This window comes from Macrobrachium nipponense, chromosome 5, assembly GCF_015104395.2.
Source record: "Macrobrachium nipponense isolate FS-2020 chromosome 5, ASM1510439v2, whole genome shotgun sequence".
In the NCBI taxonomy this organism is placed as follows: Eukaryota; Metazoa; Arthropoda; class Malacostraca; order Decapoda; family Palaemonidae; genus Macrobrachium; species Macrobrachium nipponense.
Window position 1 is genome coordinate 121,047,893 of NC_061107.1, and position 8,282 is coordinate 121,056,174.

General features: G+C 35.4%; 1 long non-coding RNA gene across 1 annotated transcript; it reads left to right on the plus strand.

Annotated features, from left to right (window-relative positions):
• The first annotated feature begins 841 nt into the window (after positions 1-841).
• On the plus strand, positions 842-7,006 carry LOC135215181 (uncharacterized). Its single transcript, XR_010314607.1, has 3 exons — positions 842-912; positions 1,181-1,265; positions 6,465-7,006. It is a non-coding gene; the product is annotated as an uncharacterized LOC135215181 (long non-coding RNA).
• The last annotated feature ends 1,276 nt before the right edge of the window (positions 7,007-8,282 follow it).

Here is an 8,282-nt window from a genome sequence, read left to right on the forward strand (position 1 = left end):
GAGAGACATAGCCAAAACTAAATAAATATATTACCGTCTATGAGAAAAGAAAACTCAACCGTAACAAGTGATAAATGAAGGTTAGCCCATATCACAGATAACCCTTTCAAACATTACCCGTAACAAGAAGTGAACCAGAAGAAGAAGAATAAGAACTCGTAAGTACGCCACGCAACATAAACGAAGAGAAAATAAAATAAAGACTAACCACAAAAGTAAGTAGGCACAACATAAGTGGTGAACAGCGGTAGTGGGATTCTAAGTGCATATAAACACACACACACACACACACAGTGGAAAAATTAAACAGAGTGGAAGATATAAAAATTGCCAATAAAAGAGCGCTAATACTTAAGCGTCAGAAACATACAAGAAAACCAGGCACGAACTTTACAATTAAAAAGAAGAAATTCCGAGTTCAATAACTCGAAGAACGAAGAAAAAGAAAAAAGGGCAACGAACAAGAATGAAACTCCGAACGACGTAGACACAACAACACTTCGATTCTGCTGAGAGGGCGAACGAAACGGAGCGACGAAAAACACAGTGAAATCGTCAGAGAATACTGAACAAGGATAGCCAGCATTCCTAAGCCATAAACTCGACCAAGGAATACGTAAAAAACACATTAAGGCGGATAAAAGAAGATTGAATACAACGCAGCGAGGACTGACGACGGATTTCTTCAATCAACCTGTGAGCGCTAAACTATCATAAATCCTGGAGATAGCGCCATTTCTCCATACATCGCTACTGAGTTTTTTCCCATGGACAAGGCAGCGCACTGGACTACCAACCGTGGTCGTGGAACGACGGCAGCGCACGGACAACGCCACAACAAGTGAAACAGAGGCAGAGACGGACGACGACGCAGAAGTGATCGGCAACAAGCGACAAGAAGAAAAGTTTAAAGTATCCTGATAGATTAACGTCTGAAAATAAATCAAAATAGAAAAATCACACACTGCGATAATATAAAAATGTTTTTATAAAATAATTCATAACAAGTAGTTTTGAGATAAAATTTTCTTTGCCGTAAAGTTGCAAGATAAAATAATTTTTTTTTTGCTTCATTGATTGTGATAAATCTAGAACAATAAAGATATTGTCATTCAGTTCACAAAGTGCAGTGGTGTGAATAAGGAATAACGGCAATACACTAATGTTAATGTTTTTCCAGATTGAAGGAAGGAAACACTAGGAAATAAGATTAGATAGGAATCTAGGAATCGCAATAAGGAAGACAGACTCAGTATGAAGATAATGTAAGTACAACAATGCATCTATTTTTTAAATTGTATCTAATCTAATGCTGTTGATATGAATAAAAACTTTAACGAAATTATTACTAGGTTACAAAGAAGCAGAACTCCCGATCTGAGTCATTATAGCCTACGTCCAACTCCTGACAGACGCTCGAGACTAAATACTCGACAATCACATAGCGAAAGTCCAACCAGAATACCGAGTTCGACAGTAGCAAATAGACCCACGACTAGTGTGACTGTTACTAATCATAATAACATTCCTAACCCATTGCAAGTACAAACTAGGTACTCTAGAATGGCACAGGCCGCCGTAATAACACAGGCTACACGCTTTTGGGGTAGGGTAGAAAAGGGTAATCCTGACAAAATTAAGTTAGAAGAATATACAGTATCTCAGTGGATAACAGAGACTGAAAGTCGAATTTCAGCTAGTGGAATTAAAGATGAACGCAAGAAAATAGATGAAGCGTTACTCTATGTTAGTTCCGAAAAGCGGGGGATGCACATCGCACTCTCACGTCCCTAAGTTTCAGGAGACTCCGACCTTCGCTGAATTTAAGAAGGTGTGTCTAGAATTATGGGAGCCCATTTATCAAAGGGATAAATGGTACAACCTCTCCCGGTTCCTTCATCAGAAATACGATGGGGAAAGTATCGCAAATTTACATACGGACGTCGAAAACGCAATCCGTAACTTAACACAGATTTGAAACGAGCCAGCGTAGTTATTGGCGATCCTGATGTATTTAGTCATGACAAAAACAAAGGATTTAGTTAGTATGCAAGAGATTGTTCTCATTGTAATAGGACAGGTCACCTACAAACAAAATTGTTGGTTCAGAAATACCAATACTAAACCATAATGCCCAAAGTAATACACCCCAAAATAACAATCAGACTCAGTGACAATTACAGAAGAGGGTAATACACGAGAAAGCTTCCTTACCAGTAGAAAATGAGAACGAAATAGTTACGGTAGGTCAGAAGATAATTTCAAGTTTCCTTTTGAAGTAAATAAGGAGATAGTATTTTCAGTAAAGGATAAAGAATATGCCAAGAAGATTTACCTATCATCCAAACCAGAATTAATAATAAACCATGTTCAATCCTTTTAGATACAGGCAGTACAGTAAATATAATAGATAAACAAACGTTAACAAAACATTTAGGCTTTGCAGATATAGAAAGAAAACAAGGTCCTGGTAGAATTATAAAAGCAATAGCCGGGAAACAAATAAAGGCGCTAGGCAATGTCACACTGGACATAGAGATTTTAGACAAAACTTTTAAGGAAGTATTTTGTAGTATATTAGAAGAAAGGTTTTATCCTACGCAAGCGCTGTTTTCATATAAGGCTATGCGGAGATGTAGAATAATGTTAGATTGTGGAGAAAATAAATAGATTTACCACGCAGAAATAGAGAAAATGTTTGTTTTCAGCTAGAAGAAGGAAAGTCTTGCATAATGATCAATTTATCTGAGACGACATCTTCTAGAGAAGCGAACATCCAAGAAACTAAGATAGATAATAATGCTAGCACAAATATTAGAGGAATAAGTGGTAGAAATAATAACTTACAAGAAATGTCCTTAGCCAGGAAGGATTCTATGATAGATTGTGCACAAATAAATAATATTACAATGCAAGCCTTGATACTCAGAATTCTGAACAGAGCTTTGACATCTGACAAATTTACGCAGCTGAACAATTTTATTGCCGCGGAACATATTAATGCATGCGAACAAATGTTATGAAGATGAAATCAGAATTGATTGTACATATCTTATAATGGATGAAAATAAAGAAGAAAAATATATCAATGAAGTCCTGCTATTAGGAAACAATAAATAAGGGTGAATTAAAAACTCAACAATACTACTGGATGAAAATTCGGATGAAACAGATGTCTGTTATTTCTCAGAGATACGAGATGACGAAGAAATATGTTTAATCAGTACTGCAGATGACCATACTGTCACATTTGTACTATTAATAGAGAAGTAGTTTTGTACCCGCAATGTCTAACCAAAGTTTGTCTTAGGGCTAAAGCAGACGAAGACTTGCATGAAAAAGACGTAATGCTAACTAATGAAAACTTACCTGACTTTGTTAGGATGGACAATTCTCTAGTTCACGTGAAGGGTAATAACTGTGAGACATACGTCCAGAATTTTTCAGACAAAAGACTAATACTAAGACCTGGTATAGAATTTTGTACAGGAATTGTAGTGAATAATCCTTTACTAACACTAAGTGAAAAAGCATTCTTCTCTAACACAGAACCGAGTTCAATTCTAAATAAAGAAGTAAATAATACAGACTTTCCTCAGAATAGAGTTAAACTATTACAAATATTGGAAAAAAGTATAGAGATGTCATTGCCTTAGAAGGAGATAAGTTAGGCAGAACAGATACTTTGCAACATAAGATTTTAATACAAGATGGAACTAAACCATTTTATATCCCTAACTATAAGTTACCCATCAGTCAACGACCGATCGTAGATCAGTTAATTGAAGAAATGAAACAAGATGGTGTAATAGTACCTTCTAAATCACCATATAATTCACTCTCTTACTAGTTCCAAAGAAAGATGGCACTTGGAGAATGGTAATAGATTATCGGAAATTAAATTCACACACCATTCCAGATAGGATGCCAATGCCAGTTTGATAATGATATGTTAGCTCAATTAGGTGGAGCAAAGATATTTACGTCATTAGACTTGCTAGTGGATATTGGCAAGTACCTTTTAGACGAAGAATACAAGCCCTTGACAGCTTTTAGTACTCATAAGGAACATTTACAGTTTGAAGTCATGCCCTTTGGTCTTACATCAGCCCCACTAACATTTACTAGATTAATGCTCCAAATCTTAGGAGACATAGAGGATGTTTCAGTATACCTAGATGATGTGGGTAATTTCTAGTAAGGACTTGGATAGTTCACTTTAAGACATTAGAAACAGTGTTAGAAAGACTAAAGAACGCAGGATTAAAGATAAAGATTAAGAAATGTCAATTCATGATGAAATCATTAGAATATTTAGGACATGTCATCAGTGAAAATGGACTGCGTATGCAGGAAGGGAAAATAAAGTCAATTTGTAGCATAGCCAGCCCCAAGTAACTTGAAAGCCTTAAGAAGATTCTTAGGTATGGTTGGCTACTATCGCCCTTTTATTAAGGGATTTGCCACTGTAGCCAAACCATTAACAGATTTAACAAAGAAGGGTGTAATTTATGAATGGAAGCCAGAACATGAAAAAGCTTTCCAAACACTCAAGGAAATGATGACAAGAAATCCAATTTAGTATATCCAGATTTCTCAAAAGAATTTTACTTAGCCTGCGATGCTTCTAGTACAGGTGTAGGTGCAGTTTTTAATGCAACAAGGAAAAACCAGAATGAGAGCAGTATATTATGCAAGTAGAGTTTTGAATGCTGCAGAAAGAAATTATAGCACTACCGAACGAGAGGCTTAGCTCTTTATTGGGGATTACGTGAAGTTTAGGCATATATTGCTAGGACATAAAGTCAATGTGCTTACAGATCACAAACTATTTGTGATCTATTTAAGAAAAGAGCATTCACAAATAATATGAAGTTTAGCAGATGGTTCATAAGTGTATTAGAATTTGCCCCAGAATTAGATATATCCCAGGAAGATATAACACTATTGCAGATGCTTTGTCAAGGTCGCAAGAAGAAAACGAGAAACAAATCACAACTAATACTTTCTGTTTTTAGTTGTCAGATCATAGATCTAGATTTAGAAAGAGTTCAGATCGAACAGCAAAAAGATGCTAACATTAGAAAAATAGTGGGTAAATTAATGCAAAATGAGGATGATCAGTCTGAATTTCAGTTAATTAATGGAATTCCTATATAAAACATCAGATGAACCGAATGCTGTTCACGATTGTATGTACCTAACACACTAACCAAAGAAGTATTAGAACTAACACTCTTACAAGTTGTCAGGACATCCTGGAATAAAGAAAACATGTAGAACAGTCACTAGAAACTATTTTTTTGGTTTTTGGACGAATTGCAATGAAGAAGCTAAAAGATTTGTTGAAAATTGTCATATCTGTAACGTACACAAGGGTAACGTTAATGTAAAAGCCCCTCTTGAGAAATATCCATCAGAATAACTCCTTTTCAAGTAGTTTCAATGGATTTTGTAGGTCCATTTCCAAACACAACTAGAGGTAATCGTCAGATTTTAGTTTTCATAGATTACTTGACTAGATATGTTGAGATCATTCCAGTCAGAAACAGAGAGCAACTACTGTAGCAGAAGCTCTGAAATCTAGAATAATTACTAGACATTATCCGGCCCTCAAACATTATTATCTGATAATGCAGGAGATTTACTAGTGACATTTTGAAGAAATTGTGTGAGTTTTATGAAATTAACAAGTGTCAGGTTACAGCTTATAAACCAAGCTCTAATGGAGCAGTAGAGAGAACAAATCGTAAGATAAAGGATGTACTGAAAACTTTAGTAACTCCACAGACTGAAGATTGGGACTTAATGCTTGAAGACGTACAGTTCACTATTAATAACACTGTAAATGAATCTGTTGGGGAAACCCCACACTTTCTGTTATATGGTTATCAGAAAAGAATGCCAAATACTTTATTAGACGAAGCGTCCCCTCCAAGATATACTTATAATTATGAAGACTACGTTGCATGGAAAACAAGACGGACTTTCGAGACCGTAAAAGGCACAAGGGCTCGATGAAGGAGTTACATCAAAAGTCTAGTAAGTATTACAATAAGCAATCAACAGTCCCAGAATTAAAAATAGGTCAACAAGTATATGTACTTAATCACAAAGTTGAAGGACCTAATGTTAAAGTAAGTCCTAAATTTCAAGGTCCATATAGAGTAATAGAAAGATTAAAGTTAAATAAATTTAAGCTAATGCATGAATCAACTTTAAGTGAAACTGTTGCACATTGGAACCATATTAAAATAGTACATTCCGACATTTGGTCAGAAGAACATTTAAAGATTTTTAAAGATTTAAAGGAGTCAAGTAGTAAGGAAAACAGTAACGTAAAGGATTCCCATACTTCATCAGCATTAGTGACTCCGAGATACAATTTAAGGAAAAGATATGACCAAGTGCAACAGGTCAATAACATTGTTGTATAAGGTTTACTGCTTAGAATATATTTGCAGGAAATGGATTACACTATGGCTCATGGTGAGCGATATCTGCATCTCCCTCCTGCAAATCAAGAAGGGAGCAATCCTAAAAGAACATGGTCATGTAAAGATGATACACGACATAGCGGTTGTAACCATCAACATTACAACAGTAGAAGAACAGCAACAAGAGCTTCATAGTTTAATGGCTAACATTGAAAGTCTCATGTCTAATAACCAAAACAATTCTATTCTTTTAAAGCTTAGGGAAGATGTTAGTCAAGTATTACCCAAGAGGGTTAACAAAAGATCGTTGTTTACCGTTTATAGGCACAGCCTTAAACACTTTGTTTGGTGTAGCTACTGATGGTGATGTAGATAAAGATAGGGCTAGAATAGAAAAATTAGAGTTATGGGCCGCGGAACGAGGTACCATCATGACTAAGGTCATTGATGCAACTAACAAGAACCAAGATTTGATTGTTAAACTAAAGGACTTTGTAAACAATATGGCTCAGAATATTACTACAGAGTTAAATGACTTAAGCAAGTCACAGTATGTGACTCAGTTATTATTTGAAACAGAAACCTTTTTGTTGAATCATAAGGAATGCTAAATGCAGTAATGTTAGCCGCTAAAAACCTTTTATCACCATACCTCATCAGTCCTAGTGAGTTGCACCTTGTAATTGAAAAATGTATGTTAGATCATCACTTCAAACCGCTGGTGCAAGATGTTCTTACTTACTATAGCTTGATTAGTGTAAAGCGGGTTTCTGATCACATTGTGTTGGTGATCCCATTCAACAATAATGAAGTTAATAACTTAATTTCCATTTACCCTTTCCCAATGCTAGTAAACAACAAGTCAATTGTTTTGAACCAAGGCATAGTACATTTTGCATTGCAACAAAATTCACTTCTGTTGGTGAAATTAAGTGAAAAAGATTTTGATGATTGTATCAGCTGGAAACTAGGAATTTGTTTGTAATATTCGTTTGTAATATTTGTTTATTCGTCACTTCCTGTTTTTGTCATTCCTACTTACCGAGAGCTCTTATTCTGGTATACTCTCTCCTTTGATTAAAGATAAAAATGCGGACCACAGTGACATTTCCAATTATAGGCCGATTGCTCTAGCCACTGTTATCTCAAAAGTTTGGAAGCGATTATATTGGAGAGATGCAAAAAGCACTTATTGACAAGTGACAACCAGTTCGCTTACAATCCAATCATGGAACGGAAATGCCAGTTCATAGTTCTTAAAACACGTAACCGAGGAGTATAATGCTCGTAAAACACCTGTATTTGCTTGTTTCATTGATATGTCATAAAGCCTTTGATAAAGTGTCTCATAAGATGTTGTTTGAAGTACTGTCAGAAAGAAATGTTCCTTGCTATATTATTAAACTGCTCGGTGAGTGGTATAAAATCAGCAAATGATTGTCAAATGGGGCCATGTATTTTTCGAGTGAATTTTCCACTTCATGTGGAGTGAGACAGGGAAGTTACTTTCACCTTACCTGTTCAATGTATATATGGATGACCTCTCACATAGGTTGAGTCAAATTAAAGTGGGATGTTATTTAAACAACATGATTTTAAATCATTTGTTGTACGCTGATGATATTGTTTTATTTGCTCCTTCAGTAAGTGGGTTGCAGCAGCTTATAAACATTGTTGTGATTTTATGTCTGACAGACTTCTATTGTTTTAAACGTAAGGAAGACCAAATGTATCATTTTTTCTAAGAGTAAGATCTGCCCAAGTAATATATCACCTATTGTTGTTAAACTATGCACATATAGATTTTGTACAGGAAATAAAGTACCTAGGATATTATCTTACTGC